We start from the raw sequence: 15,000 nt of genomic DNA, 5'->3' as shown, positions 1-15,000 counted from the left end.
ACCGCCCGGAGGGGGAAACAGAAAATATTCGAAAGTGCGGAGCTCCGCCGTCAGAGGCCGGGTTTTCGCACGGGGTATCCGCCCCGGGCGCCTCTCGGGCGGCCTTCCCAACTGCCGTCGACCGCCCGGAGGGGGAAACAGAAAATATTCGAAAGTGCGGAGCTCCGCCGTCAGAGGCCGGGTTTTCGCACGGGGTATCCGCCCCGGGCGCCTCTCGGGCGGCCTTCCCAACTGCCGTCGACCGCCCGGAGGGGGAAACAGAAAATGTTCGAAAGTGCGGAGCTCCGCCGTCAGAGGCCGGGTTTTCGCACGGGGTATCCGCCCCGGGCGCCTCTCGGGCGGCCTTCCCAACTGCCGTCGACCGCCCGGAGGGGGAAACAGAAAATATTCGAAAGTGCGGAGCTCCGCCGTCAGAGGCCGGGTTTTCGCACGGGGTATCCGCCCCGGGCGCCTCTCGGGCGGCCTTCCCAACTGCCGTCGACCGCCCGGAGGGGGAAACAGAAAATGTTCGAAAGTGCGGAGCTCCGCCGTCAGAGGCCGGGTTTTCGCACGGGGTATCCGCCCCGGGCGCCTCTCGGGCGGCCTTCCCAACTGCCGTCGACCGCCCGGAGGGGGAAACAGAAAATGTTCGAAAGTGCGGAGCTCCGCCGTCAGAGGCCGGGTTTTCGCACGGGGTATCCGCCCCGGGCGCCTCTCGGGCGGCCTTCCCAACTGCCGTCGACCGCCCGGAGGGGGAAACAGAAAATATTCGAAAGTGCGGAGCTCCGCCGTCAGAGGCCGGGTTTTCGCACGGGGTATCCGCCCCGGGCGCCTCTCGGGCGGCCTTCCCAACTGCCGTCGACCGCCTGGAGGGGGAAATAGAAAATATTCGATAGTGCGGAGCTCCGCCGTCAGAGGCCGTTCCAGTGCTTTTGGGTGGCTGGAAACACCCTCACGATGGTCTGATTATACTCTTAGGGGCCTCCCCTGTGTCGCCCTGGAGGTCACCCATTCAAAACATGCTCACCTATATACGTTTCGGAAAGTATTTTGGTGAACGCTCACTTTCTAAGCCTTTTAGCCTTCTTGACCCCCTAACTCCCCATATCTGGTTTACCTACTACAGCGCCCCTAACGACCAAAATCGGTACTGCATACCCCTGGTACCCCCGCCATTGAAAATGAATGGGGGAATTTTTTTAATTTCTCAATCCGGCCAGGAGGCCTCTTTTTCGGCCACGCTCGGCCGGCGAGCCGGTCCGCTCTTTACCCCTGGTACCCCCAGCCCTACCCCTGGTACCTCCCCCATTGAAAATGAATGGCGACCCCTGGTACCCCCAGCAACACCCCTGGTACCCTCAGCCTTACCCCTGGTACCCTCAGCTCAACCCCTGGTACCCCCAGCCTAACCCCTGGTACCCTCAGCGGCACCCCTGGTACCCTCAGCAACACCCCTGGTACCCCCAGCCAGCTTCGCCCCTGGTACCCTCAGCCTTACCCCTGGTACCCTCAGCCCAACCCCTGGTACCCTCAGCCCAACCCCTGGTACCCCCAGCCAGCTTCGCCCCTGGTACCCTCAGCCTTACCCCTGGTACCCCCAGCCTTACCCCTGGTACCTCCAGCCTAACCCCTGGTACCTCCAGCCTTACCCCTGGTACCTCCAGCCTTACCCCTGGTACCTCCAGCCTTACCCCTGGTACCTCCAGCCGTACCCCTGGTACCCTCAGCCTTACCCCTGGTACCCTCAGCCTTACCCCTGGTACCCTCAGCCTTACCCCTGGTACCCTCAGCCGCACCCCTGGTACCCTCAGCGGCACCCCTGGTACCCTCAGCCTTACCCCTGGTACCCTCAGCCGCACCCCTGGTACCCTCAGCGGCACCCCTGGTACCCTCAGCGGCACCCCTGGTACCCTCAGCCGTACCCCTGGTACCCTCAGCCGAACCCCTGGTACCCTCAGCGGCACCCCTGGTACCCTCAGCGGCACCCCTGGTACCCTCAGCGGCACCCCTGGTACCCTCAGCGGCACCCCTGGTACCCTCAGCCGTACCCCTGGTACCCTCAGCGGCACCCCTGGTACCCTCAGCGGCACCCCTGGTACCCTCAGCTGCACCCCTGGTACCCTCAGCGGCACCCCTGGTACCCTCAGCGGCACCCCTGGTACCTCCGCCATTGAAAATGAATGGGCGGCCTTCCCACCTGCCGTCAGCCGCCCGGAGGGGGAAATAGAAAATATTCGAAAGTGCGGAGCTCCGCCGTCAGAGGCCGGCTTTTCGCCCGGGGTATCCGCCCCGGGGCGCCTCTCGGGCGACCTTCCCAACTGCCGTCGGCCGCCCGGAGGGGGAAATAGAAAATATTCGAAAGTGCGGAGCTCCGCCGTCAGAGGCCGGCTTTTCGCCCGAGGTATCCGCCCCGGGGCGCCTCTCGGGCGGCCTTCCCAACTGCCGTCGGCCGCCCGGAGGGGGAAATAGAAAATATTCGAAAGTGCGGAGCTCCGCCGTCAGAGGCCGGCTTTTCGCCCGAGGTATCCGCCCCGGGCGCCTCTCGGGCGGCCTTCCCAACTGCCGTCGGCCGCCCGGAGGGGGAAATAGAAAATATTCGAAAGTGCGGAGCTCCGCCGTCAGAGGCCGGCTTTTCGCCCGAGGTATCCGCCCCGGGCGCCTCTCGGGCGGCCTTCCCAACTGCCGTCGGCCGCCCGGAGGGGGAAATAGAAAATATTCGAAAGTGCGGAGCTCCGCCGTCAGAGGCCGGCTTTTCGCCCGAGGTATCCGCCCCGGGCGCCTCTCGGGCGGCCTTCCCAACTGCCGTCGGCCGCCCGGAGGGGGAAATAGAAAATATTCGAAAGTGCGGAGCTCCGCCGTCAGAGGCCGGCTTTTCGCCCGAGGTATCCGCCCCGGGCGCCTCTCGGGCGGCCTTCCCAACTGCCGTCGGCCGCCCGGAGGGGGAGATAGAAAATATTCGAAAGTGCGGAGCTCCGCCGTCAGAGGCCGGCTTTTCGCCCGAGGTATCCGCCCCGGGCGCCTCTCGGGCGGCCTTCCCAACTGCCGTCGACCGCCCGGAGGGGGAAATAGAAAATATTCGAAAGTGCGGAGCTCCGCCGTCAGAGGCCGGCTTTTCGCCCGAGGTATCCGCCCCGGGCGCCTCTCGGGCGGCCTTCCCAACTGCCGTCGACCGCCCGGAGGGGGAAATAGAAAATATTCGAAAGTGCGGAGCTCCGCCGTCAGAGGCCGGCTTTTCGCCCGAGGTATCCGCCCCGGGCGCCTCTCGGGCGGCCTTCCCAACTGCCGTCGGCCGCCCGGAGGGGGAAATAGAAAATATTCGAAAGTGCGGAGCTCCGCCGTCAGAGGCCGGCTTTTCGCCCGAGGTATCCGCCCCGGGCGCCTCTCGGGCGGCCTTCCCAACTGCCGTCGACCGCCCGGAGGGGGAAATAGAAAATATTCGAAAGTGCGGAGCTCCGCCGTCAGAGGCCGGCTTTTCGCCCGAGGTATCCGCCCCGGGCGCCTCTCGGGCGGCCTTCCCAACTGCCGTCGACCGCCCGGAGGGGGAGATAGAAAATATTCGAAAGTGCGGAGCTCCGCCGTCAGAGGCCGGCTCCACGCTTCATTCATCCGACCGAGACGCCTCTCCGCCGGCCACACTCGGCTGCGGGGCCGGCCCGCTCTCCGCCATTGAAAATGAATGGGGGGCATTTTCTCATGCTTTCAATCCGCCTAAGAGGCATCTTTCCCGGCCAACTTTGTGCCCCTGGTACCTCCAGCATCGAGAAAGCATGGTGACTCGTCCGACACATGCCCCCCTATATACGTTTCGGAAAGTATTTTGGTGAACGGTCACTTTCTAAGCCTTTCGCCTTCTTGACCCCCTAACTCCGCATATCTGGTTTACCTACTACAGCGCCCCTAACGACCAAAATCGGTACTGCTACCCCTGGTACCCCCGCCATTGAAAATGAATGGGGGAATTTTTTTAATCCCCCAGGCCGGCCAGGAGGCCCCTTTCCCGGCCAAACTCGCACGCTGGGCCGGCCCGCTCTTTACCCCTGGTACCCCCGCCATTGAAAATGAATGGGGGAATTTTTTTCAATCTCCCAGGCCGGCCAGGAGGGCTCTTTCCCGGCCACACTCGCACGCCGGGCCGGCCCGCTCTTTACCCCTGGTACCCCCAGCTCTACCCCTGGTACCCCCGCCATTGAAAATGAATGGGGGAATTTTTTCAATCTCCCAATCCGACCAAGAGGCCTCTTTTCCGGCCAAACTCGCACGCCGGGCCGGCCCGCTCTTTACCCCTGGTACCCCCAGCTCTACCCCTGGTACCCCCGCCATTGAAAATGAATGGGGGAATTTTTTCAATCTCCCAATCCGACCAAGAGGCCTCTTTTCCGGCCAAACTCGCACGCCGGGCCGGCCCGCTCTTTACCCCTGGTACCCCCAGCTCTACCCCTGGTACCCCCGCCATTGAAAATGAATGGGGGAATTTTTTCAATCTCCCAATCCGACCAAGAGGCCTCTTTTCCGGCCAAACTCGCACGCCGGGCCGGCCCGCTCTTTACCCCTGGTACCCCCAGCTCTACCCCTGGTACCCCCGCCATTGAAAATGAATGGGGGAATTTTTTCAATCTCCCACGCCGGCCAAGAGGCCTTTTTCCCGGGCACGCACGCTCGCCGGGCCGGCCCGCTATTATTAAACTCTCACCCCTGCAAGGAGGCCTTTTTCCCGGGCACGCACGCTCGCGGGGCCGGCCCGCTATTATTAAACTCTCACGCCGGCCAAGAGGCCTTTTTCCCGGGCACGCACGCTCGCCGGGCCGGCCCGCTATTATTGAACTCTCACGCCTGCAAGGAGGCCTTTTTCCCGGGCACGCACGCTCGCGGAGCCGGCCCGCTATTATTAAACTCTCACGCCTGCAAGGAGGCCTTTTTCCCGGGCACGCACGCTCGCCGGGCCGGCCCGCTATTATTAAACTCTCACGCCTGCAAGGAGGCCTTTTTCCCGGGCACGCACGCTCGCCGGGCCGGCCCGCTATTATTAAACTCTCACGCCTGCAAGGAGGCCTTTTTCCCGGGCACGCACGCTCGCCGGGCCGGCCCGCTATTATTAAACTCTCACGCCTGCAAGGAGGCCTTTTTCCCGGGCACGCACGCTCGCCGGGCCGGCCCGCTATTATTAAACTCTCACGCCGGCCAAGAGGCCCTTTTCCCGGGCACGCACGCTCGATGAGCCGGCCCGCTATTATTAAACTCTCACGCCGGCCAAGAGGCCCTTTTCCCGGGCACGCACGCTCGATGAGCCGGCCCGCTATTATTAAACTCTCACGCCGGCCAAGAGGCCTTTTTCCCGGCCACGCACGCTCGCGGAGCCGGCCCGCTATTATTAAACTCTCACGCCTGCAAGGAGGCCTTTTTCCCGGGCACGCACGCTCGCCGGGCCGGCCCGCTATTATTAAACTCTCACGCCTGCAAGGAGGCCTTTTTCCCGGGCACGCACGCTCGCCGGGCCGGCCCGCTATTATTAAACTCTCACGCCTGCAAGGAGGCCTTTTTCCCGGGCACGCACGCTCGCCGGGCCGGCCCGCTATTATTAAACTCTCACGCCTGCAAGGAGGCCTTTTTCCCGGGCACGCACGCTCGCCGGGCCGGCCCGCTATTATTAAACTCTCACGCCTGCAAGGAGGCCTTTTTCCCGGGCACGCACGCTCGCCGGGCCGGCCCGCTATTATTAAACTCTCACGCCGGCCAAGAGGCCCTTTTCCCGGGCACGCACGCTCGATGAGCCGGCCCGCTATTATTAAACTCTCACGCCGGCCAAGAGGCCCTTTTCCCGGGCACGCACGCTCGCCGAGCCGGCCCGCTATTATTAAACTCTCAGGCCCGCTATTATTAAACTCTCACGCCGGCCAAGAGGCCCTTTTCCCGGGCACGCACGCTCGATGAGCCGGCCCGCTATTATTAAACTCTCACGCCTGCAAGGAGGCCTTTTTCCCGGGCACGCACGCTCGCTGAGCCGGCCCGCTATTATTAAACTCTCACGCCGGCCAAGAGGCCCTTTTCCCGGGCACGCACGCTCGCCGAGCCGGCCCGCTATTATTAAACTCTCACGCCGGCCAAGAGGCCTTTTTCCCGGGCACGCACGCTCGCCGAGCCGGCCCGCTATTATTAAACTCTCACGCCGGCCAGGAGGCATTTTTCCCGGGCACGCACGCTCGCCGTGCAGGCCCGCCATTTGCCTACCACACCGCCGTCTGGCGGACACCAAGCGGTACCGCCGACCCCTCCCGTTGAAAATGAATGGGGGATTTTTTTTCAATCCCCCAAGCCGGCCAAGAGGCCTTTTTCCCGGGCACGCACGCTCGATGAGCCGGCCCGCTATTATTAAACTCTTACGCCTGCAAGGAGGCCTTTTTCCCGGGCACGCACGCTCGCCGAGCCGGCCCGCTATTATTAAACTCTCACGCCTGCAAGGAGGCCTTTTTCCCGGGCACGCACGCTCGATGAGCCGGCCCGCTATTATTAAACTCTCACGCCGGCCAGGAGGCATTTTTCCCGGGCACGCACGCTCGCCGTGCAGGCCCGCCATTTGCCTACCACACCGCCGTCTGGCGGACACCACGCGGTACCGCCGACCCCTCCCGTTGAAAATGAATGGGGGATTTTTTTTTACAATCCCCCAAGCCGGCCAAGAGGCCTTTTTCCCGGGCACGCACGCTCGATGAGCCGGCCCGCTATTATTAAACTCTCACGCCGGCCAAGAGGCCCTTTTCCCGGGCACGCACGCTCGATGAGCCGGCCCGCTATTATTAAACTCTCACGCCTGCAAGGAGGCCTTTTTCCCGGGCACGCACGCTCGCTGAGCCGGCCCGCTATTATTAAACTCTCACGCCGGCCAAGAGGCCCTTTTCCCGGGCACGCACGCTCGCCGAGCCGGCCCGCTATTATTAAACTCTCACGCCGGCCAAGAGGCCTTTTTCCCGGGCACGCACGCTCGCCGAGCCGGCCCGCTATTATTAAACTCTCACGCCGGCCAGGAGGCATTTTTCCCGGGCACGCACGCTCGCCGTGCAGGCCCGCCATTTGCCTACCACACCGCCGTCTGGCGGACACCAAGCGGTACCGCCGACCCCTCCCGTTGAAAATGAATGGGGGATTTTTTTTCAATCCCCCAAGCCGGCCAAGAGGCCTTTTTCCCGGGCACGCACGCTCGATGAGCCGGCCCGCTATTATTAAACTCTTACGCCTGCAAGGAGGCCTTTTTCCCGGGCACGCACGCTCGCGGGGCCGGCCCGCTATTATTAAACTCTCACGCCGGCCAAGAGGCCCTTTTCCCGGGCACGCACGCTCGATGAGCCGGCCCGCTATTATTAAACACTCACGCCTGCAAGGAGGCCTTTTTCCCGGGCACGCACGCTCGCCGGGCCGGCCCGCTATTATTAAACTCTCACGCCGGCCAAGAGGCCTTTTTCCCGGGCACGCACGCTCGATGAGCCGGCCCGCTATTATTAAACTCTTACGCCTGCAAGGAGGCCTTTTTCCCGGGCACGCACGCTCGCCGAGCCGGCCCGCTATTATTAAACTCTCACGCCTGCAAGGAGGCCTTTTTCCCGGGCACGCACGCTCGCAGAGCCGGCCCGCTATTATTAAACTCTCACGCCGGCCAGGAGGCCTTTTTCCCGGGCACGCACGCTCGCCGTGCAGGCCCGCCATTTGCCTACCACACCGCCGTCTGGCGGACACCAAGCGGTACCTGCCGACCCCTCCCGTTGAAAATGAATGGGGGATTTTTTTTTCAATCCCCCAAGCCGGCCAAGAGGCCTTTTTCCCGGGCACGCACGCTCGATGAGCCGGCCCGCTATTATTAAACTCTCACGCCGGCCAAGAGGCCCTTTTCCCGGGCACGCACGCTCGATGAGCCGGCCCGCTATTATTAAACGCTCACGCCTGCAAGGAGGCCTTTTTCCCGGGCACGCACGCTCGCCGGGCCGGCCCGCTATTATTAAACTCTCACGCCGGCCAAGAGGCCTTTTTCCCGGGCACGCACGCTCTCCGGGCCGGCCCGCTATTATTAAACTCTCACGCCTGCAAGGAGGCCTTTTTCCCGGGCACGCACGCTCGCCGTGCAGGCCCGCCATTTGCCTACCACACCGCCGTCTGGCGGACACCAAGCGGTACCGCCGACCCCTCCCGTTGAAAATGAATGGGGGATTTTTTTTCAATCCCCCAAGCCGGCCAAGAGGCCTTTTTCCCGGGCACGCACGCTCGCCGGGCCGGCCCGCTATTATTAAACGCTCAGGCCGGCCAAGAGGCCCTTTTCCCGGGCACGCACGCTCGCAGAGCCGGTCCGCTATTATTAAACGCTCACGCCTGCAAGGAGGCCTTTTTCCCGGGCACGCACGCTCGCCGGGCCGGCCCGCTATTATTAAACTCTCACCCCTGCAAGGAGGCCTTTTTCCCGGGCACGCACGCTCGCGGGGCCGGCCCGCTATTATTAAACTCTCACGCCGGCCAAGAGGCCCTTTTCCCGGGCACGCACGCTCGCCGAGCCGGCCCGCTATTATTAAACTCTCACGCCTGCAAGGAGGCCCTTTTCCCGGGCACGCACGCTCGATGAGCCGGCCCGCTATTATTAAACTCTCACGCCTGCAAGGAGGCCTTTTTCCCGGGCACGCACGCTCGCGGGGCCGGCCCGCTATTATTAAACGCTCAGGCCGGCCAAGAGGCCCTTTTCCCGGGCACGCACGCTCGATGAGCCGGCCCGCTATTATTAAACGCTCAGGCCGGCCAAGAGGCCCTTTTCCCGGGCACGCACGCTCGCAGAGCCGGCCCGCTATTATTAAACTCTCACGCCTGCAAGGAGGCCCTTTTCCCGGGCACGCACGCTCGATGAGCCGGCCCGCTATTATTAAACTCTCACGCCTGCAAGGAGGCCTTTTTCCCGGGCACGCACGCTCGCCGGGCCGGCCCGCTATTATTAAACTCTCACGCCGGCCAAGAGGCCTTTTTCCCGTGCACGCACGCTCGCCGAGCCGGCCCGCTATTATTAAACTCTCACGCCTGCAAGGAGGCCTTTTTCCCGGGCACGCACGCTCGCCGGGCCGGCCCGCTATTTATTAAACTCTCACGCCTGCAAGGAGGCCTTTTTCCCGGGCACGCACGCTCGCCGGGCCGGCCCGCTATTATTAAACGCTCACGCCTGCAAGGAGGCCTTTTTCCCGGGCACGCACGCTCGCCGGGCCGGCCCGCTATTATTAAACTCTCACGCCGGCCAAGAGGCCCTTTTCCCGGGCACGCACGCTCGATGAGCCGGCCCGCTATTATTAAACTCTCACGCCGGCCAAGAGGCCTTTTTCCCGGGCACGCACGCTCGCCGAGCCGGCCCGCCTTTTGCCTACCACACCGCCGTCTGGCGGACACCGACCCCTGGTACATCTGCCATTGAAAATGAATGGGGGAATTTTTTCAAACTCCCAATCCGAGCAAGAGGCCCCTTTTCCGGCCACACTCGCCCGCCGGGCCGGCCCGCTCTTTACCCCTGGTACCCCCAGCAACACCCCTGGTACCCCCAGCCTTGCCCCTGGTACCTCCCCCATTGAAAATGAATGGTGACCCCTGGTACCCCCAGCAACACCCCTGGTACCCTCAACCTTACCCCTGGTACCCTCAGCTGCACCCCTGGTACCCTCAGCCTTACCCCTGGTACCCCCAGCCAGCTTCGCCCCTGGTACCCCCAGCCTTGCCCCTGGTACCTCCGCCATTGAAAATGAATGGGGGAATTTTTTCAAACTCCCAATACGACCAAGAGGCCCCTTTTCCGGCCAAACTCGCACGCCGGGCCGGCCCGCTCTTTACCCCTGGTACCCCCAGCTCTACCCCTGGTACCCCCGCCATTGAAAATGAATGGGGGAATTTTTTCAAACTCCCAATCCGACCAAGAGGCCCCTTTTCCGGCCACACTCGCCCGCCGGGCCGGCCCGCTCTTTACCCCTGGTACCCCCAGCCTTGCCCCTGGTACCTCCGCCATTGGAAATGAATGGGGGATTTTTTTCAAACTCCCAATCCGACCGAGAGGCCTCTTTCCCGGCCACACTCGCCCGCCGGGCCGGCCCGCTCTTTACCCCTGGTACCCTCAGCGGCACCCCTGGTACCTCCAGCCCTACCCCTGGTACCCTCAGCGGCACCCCTGGTACCCCCAGCGGCACCCCTGGTACCCTCAGCCTTACCCCTGGTACCCCCAGCGGCACCCCTGGTACCCTCAGCCTTACCCCTGGTACCCCCAGCGGCACCCCTGGTACCCTCAGCCTTACCCCTGGTACCCCCAGCGGCACCCCTGGTACCCTCAGCCTTACCCCTGGTACCCCCAGCGGCACCCCTGGTACCTCCAGCCCTACCCCTGGTACCCCCAGCGGCACCCCTGGTACCCTCAGCGGCACCCCTGGTACCCTCAGCCTTACCCCTGGTACCCCCAGCGGCACCCCTGGTACCCTCAGCCTTACCCCTGGTACCCCCAGCCAGCTTCGCCCCTGGTACCCCCAGCCTTGCCCCTGGTACCTCCGCCATTGGAAATGAATGGGGGATTTTTTTCAAACTCCCAATCCGACCGAGTGGCCTCTTTCCCGGCCGCACTCGGCCTCCTCGCCGGCCCCTTCCGGCGCTGCAAACTCCAAGTTTTCAATCCGACCGAGTGGCCTCTTTCCCGGCCGCACTCGGCCTCCTCGCCGGCGAGGAGGCCGAGTGCGGCCGGGAGGGAGGCCTCTCGGTCGGATTGAAAACTTGGAGTTTGCAGCGCCGGAAGGGGCCGGCGAGGAGGCCGAGTGCGGCCGGGGAAAGAGGCCACTCGGTCGGATTGAAAACTTGGAGTTTGCAAGCCGGAAGGGGGCCGGCGAGGAGGCCGAGTGCGGCCGGGAAAGAGGCCACTCGGTCGGATTGAAAACTTGGAGTTTGCAGCGCCGGAAGGGGGCCGGCGAGGAGGCCGAGTGCGGCCGGGAAAGAGGCCACTCGGTCGGATTGGGAGTTTGAAAAAAATCCCCCATTCATTTCCAATGGCGGAGGTACCAGGGGCAAGGCTGGGGGTACCAGGGGCGAAGCTGGCTGGGGGTACCAGGGGTAAGGCTGAGGGTACCAGGGGTGCCGCTGGGGGTACCAGGGGTAAGGCTGAGGGTACCAGGGGTGCCGCTGAGGGTACCAGGGGTGCCGCTGGGGGTACCAGGGGTAGGGCTGGAGGTACCAGGGGTGCCGCTGGGGGTACCAGGGGTAAGGCTGAGGGTACCAGGGGTGCCGCTGGGGGTACCAGGGGTAAGGCTGAGGGTACCAGGGGTGCCGCTGGGGGTACCAGGGGTAAGGCTGAGGGTACCAGGGGTGCCGCTGGGGGTACCAGGGGTAAGGCTGAGGGTACCAGGGGTGCCGCTGGGGGTACCAGGGGTGCCGCTGAGGGTACCAGGGGTAGGGCTGGAGGTACCAGGGGTGCCGCTGAGGGTACCAGGGGTAAAGAGCGGGCCGGCCCGGCGGGCGAGTGTGGCCGGGAAAGAGGCCTCTCGGTCGGATTGGGAGTTTGAAAAAAATCCCCCATTCATTTCCAATGGCGGAGGTACCAGGGGCAAGGCTGGGGGTACCAGGGGTAAAGAGCGGGCCGGCCCGGCGGGCGAGTGTGGCCGGAAAAGGGGCCTCTTGGTCGGATTGGGAGTTTGAAAAAATTCCCCCATTCATTTTCAATGGCGGGGGGTACCAGGGGTAGAGCTGGGGGTACCAGGGGTAAAGAGCGGGCCGGCCCGGCGTGCGAGTTTGGCCGGAAAAGGGGCCTCTTGGTCGTATTGGGAGTTTGAAAAAATTCCCCCATTCATTTTCAATGGCGGAGGTACCAGGGGCAAGGCTGGGGGGTACCAGGGGCGAAGCTGGCTGGGGGTACCAGGGGTAAGGCTGAGGGTACCAGGGGTGCAGCTGAGGGTACCAGGGGTAAGGTTGAGGGTACCAGGGGTGTTGCTGGGGGTACCAGGGTCACCATTCATTTTCAATGGGGGAGGTACCAGGGGCAAGGCTGGGGGTACCAGGGGTGTTGCTGGGGGTACCAGGGGTAAAGAGCGGGCCGGCCCGGCGGGCGAGTGTGGCCGGAAAAGGGGCCTCTTGCTCGGATTGGGAGTTTGAAAAAATTCCCCCATTCATTTTCAATGGCAGATGTACCAGGGGTCGGTGTCCGCCAGACGGCGGTGTGGTAGGCAAAAGGCGGGCCGGCTCGGCGAGCGTGCGTGCCCGGGAAAAAGGCCTCTTGGCCGGCGTGAGAGTTTAATAATAGCGGGCCGGCTCATCGAGCGTGCGTGCCCGGGAAAAGGGCCTCTTGGCCGGCGTGAGAGTTTAATAATAGCGGGCCGGCCCGGCGAGCGTGCGTGCCCGGGAAAAAGGCCTCCTTGCAGGCGTGAGCGTTTAATAATAGCGGGCCGGCCCGGCGAGCGTGCGTGCCCGGGAAAAAGGCCTCCTTGCAGGCGTGAGAGTTTAATAATAGCGGGCCGGCCCGGCGAGCGTGCGTGCCCGGGAAAAAGGCCTCCTTGCAGGCGTGAGAGTTTAATAATAGCGGGCCGGCTCGGCGAGCGTGCGTGCACGGGAAAAAGGCCTCTTGGCCGGCGTGAGAGTTTAATAATAGCGGGCCGGCCCGGCGAGCGTGCGTGCCCGGGAAAAAGGCCTCCTTGCAGGCGTGAGAGTTTAATAATAGCGGGCCGGCTCATCGAGCGTGCGTGCCCGGAAAAGGGCCTCCTTGCAGGCGTGAGAGTTTAATAATAGCGGGCCGGCTCTGCGAGCGTGCGTGCCCGGGAAAAGGGCCTCTTGGCCGCCTGAGCGTTTAATAATAGCGGCCGGCTCATCGAGCGTGCGTGCCCGGGAAAAGGGCCTCTTGGCCGGCCTGAGCGTTTAATAATAGCGGGCCGGCCCCGCGAGCGTGCGTGCCCGGGAAAAAGGCCTCCTTGCAGGCGTGAGAGTTTAATAATAGCGGGCCGGCTCATCGAGCGTGCGTGCCCGGGAAAAGGGCCTCCTTGCAGGCGTGAGAGTTTAATAATAGCGGGCCGGCTCGGCGAGCGTGCGTGCCCGGGAAAAGGGCCTCTTGGCCGGCGTGAGAGTTTAATAATAGCGGGCCGGCCCCGCGAGCGTGCGTGCCCGGGAAAAAGGCCTCCTTGCAGGGGTGAGAGTTTAATAATAGCGGGCCGGCCCGGCGAGCGTGCGTGCCCGGGAAAAAGGCCTCCTTGCAGGCGTGAGCGTTTAATAATAGCGGACCGGCTCTGCGAGCGTGCGTGCCCGGGAAAAGGGCCTCTTGGCCGGCCTGAGCGTTTAATAATAGCGGGCCGGCCCGGCGAGCGTGCGTGCCCGGGAAAAAGGCCTCTTGGCCGGCTTGGGGGATTGAAAAAAAATCCCCCATTCATTTTCAACGGGAGGGGTCGGCGGTACCGCTTGGTGTCCGCCAGACGGCGGTGTGGTAGGCAAATGGCGGGCCTGCACGGCGAGCGTGCGTGCCCGGGAAAAAGGCCTCCTTGCAGGCGTGAGAGTTTAATAATAGCGGGCCGGCCCGGAGAGCGTGCGTGCCCGGGAAAAAGGCCTCTTGGCCGGCGTGAGAGTTTAATAATAGCGGGCCGGCCCGGCGAGCGTGCGTGCCCGGGAAAAAGGCCTCCTTGCAGGCGTGAGCGTTTAATAATAGCGGGCCGGCTCATCGAGCGTGCGTGCCCGGGAAAAGGGCCTCTTGGCCGGCGTGAGAGTTTAATAATAGCGGGCCGGCTCATCGAGCGTGCGTGCCCGGGAAAAAGGCCTCTTGGCCGGCTTGGGGGATTGAAAAAAAAATCCCCCATTCATTTTCAACGGGAGGGGTCGGCGGTACCGCTTGGTGTCCGCCAGACGGCGGTGTGGTAGGCAAATGGCGGGCCTGCACGGCGAGCGTGCGTGCCCGGGAAAAAGGCCTCCTGGCCGGCGTGAGAGTTTAATAATAGCGGGCCGGCTCTGCGAGCGTGCGTGCCCGGAAAAAGGCCTCCTTGCAGGCGTGAGAGTTTAATAATAGCGGGCCGGCTCGGCGAGCGTGCGTGCCCGGGAAAAAGGCCTCCTTGCAGGCGTAAGAGTTTAATAATAGCGGGCCGGCTCATCGAGCGTGCGTGCCCGGGAAAAAGGCCTCTTGGCCGGCGTGAGAGTTTAATAATAGCGGGCCGGCCCGGCGAGCGTGCGTGCCCGGAAAAAGGCCTCCTTGCAGGCGTGAGTGTTTAATAATAGCGGGCCGGCTCATCGAGCGTGCGTGCCCGGGAAAAGGGCCTCTTGGCCGGCGTGAGAGTTTAATAATAGCGGGCCGGCCCCGCGAGCGTGCGTGCCCGGAAAAAGGCCTCCTTGCAGGCGTAAGAGTTTAATAATAGCGGGCCGGCTCATCGAGCGTGCGTGCCCGGGAAAAAGGCCTCTTGGCCGGCTTGGGGGATTGAAAAAAAAATCCCCCATTCATTTTCAACGGGAGGGGTCGGCGGTACCGCTTGGTGTCCGCCAGACGGCGGTGTGGTAGGCAAATGGCGGGCCTGCACGGCGAGCGTGCGTGCCCGGGGAAAAATGCCTCCTGGCCGGCGTGAGAGTTTAATAATAGCGGGCCGGCTCGGCGAGCGTGCGTGCCCGGGAAAAAAGGCCTCTTGGCCGGCGTGAGAGTTTAATAATAGCGGGCCGGCTCGGCGAGCGTGCGTGCCCGGGAAAAGGGCCTCTTGGCCGGCGTGAGAGTTTAATAATAGCGGGCCGGCTCAGCGAGCGTGCGTGCCCGGGAAAAAGGCCTCCTTGCAGGCGTGAGAGTTTAATAATAGCGGGCCGGCTCATCGAGCGTGCGTGCCCGGGAAAAGGGCCTCTTGCCGGCGTGAGAGTTTAATAATAGCGGGCCGGCTCATCGAGCGTGCGTGCCCGGGAAAAAGGCCTCTTGGCCGGCTTGGGGGATTGTAAAAAAAAAATCCCCCATTCATTTTCAACGGGAGGGGTCGGCGGTACCGCGTGGTGTCCGCCAGACGGCGGTGTGGTAGGCAAATGGCGGGGCCTGCACGGCGAGCG

Source organism: Hippocampus guttulatus, unplaced genomic scaffold (genome assembly GCF_054856545.1).
Source record: "Hippocampus guttulatus isolate MCC_2025c unplaced genomic scaffold, RoL_Hgut_1.0 HiC_scaffold_126, whole genome shotgun sequence".
Taxonomy (NCBI): Eukaryota; Metazoa; Chordata; class Actinopteri; order Syngnathiformes; family Syngnathidae; genus Hippocampus; species Hippocampus guttulatus.
Note: the sequence above shows the minus strand (reverse complement) of the source record.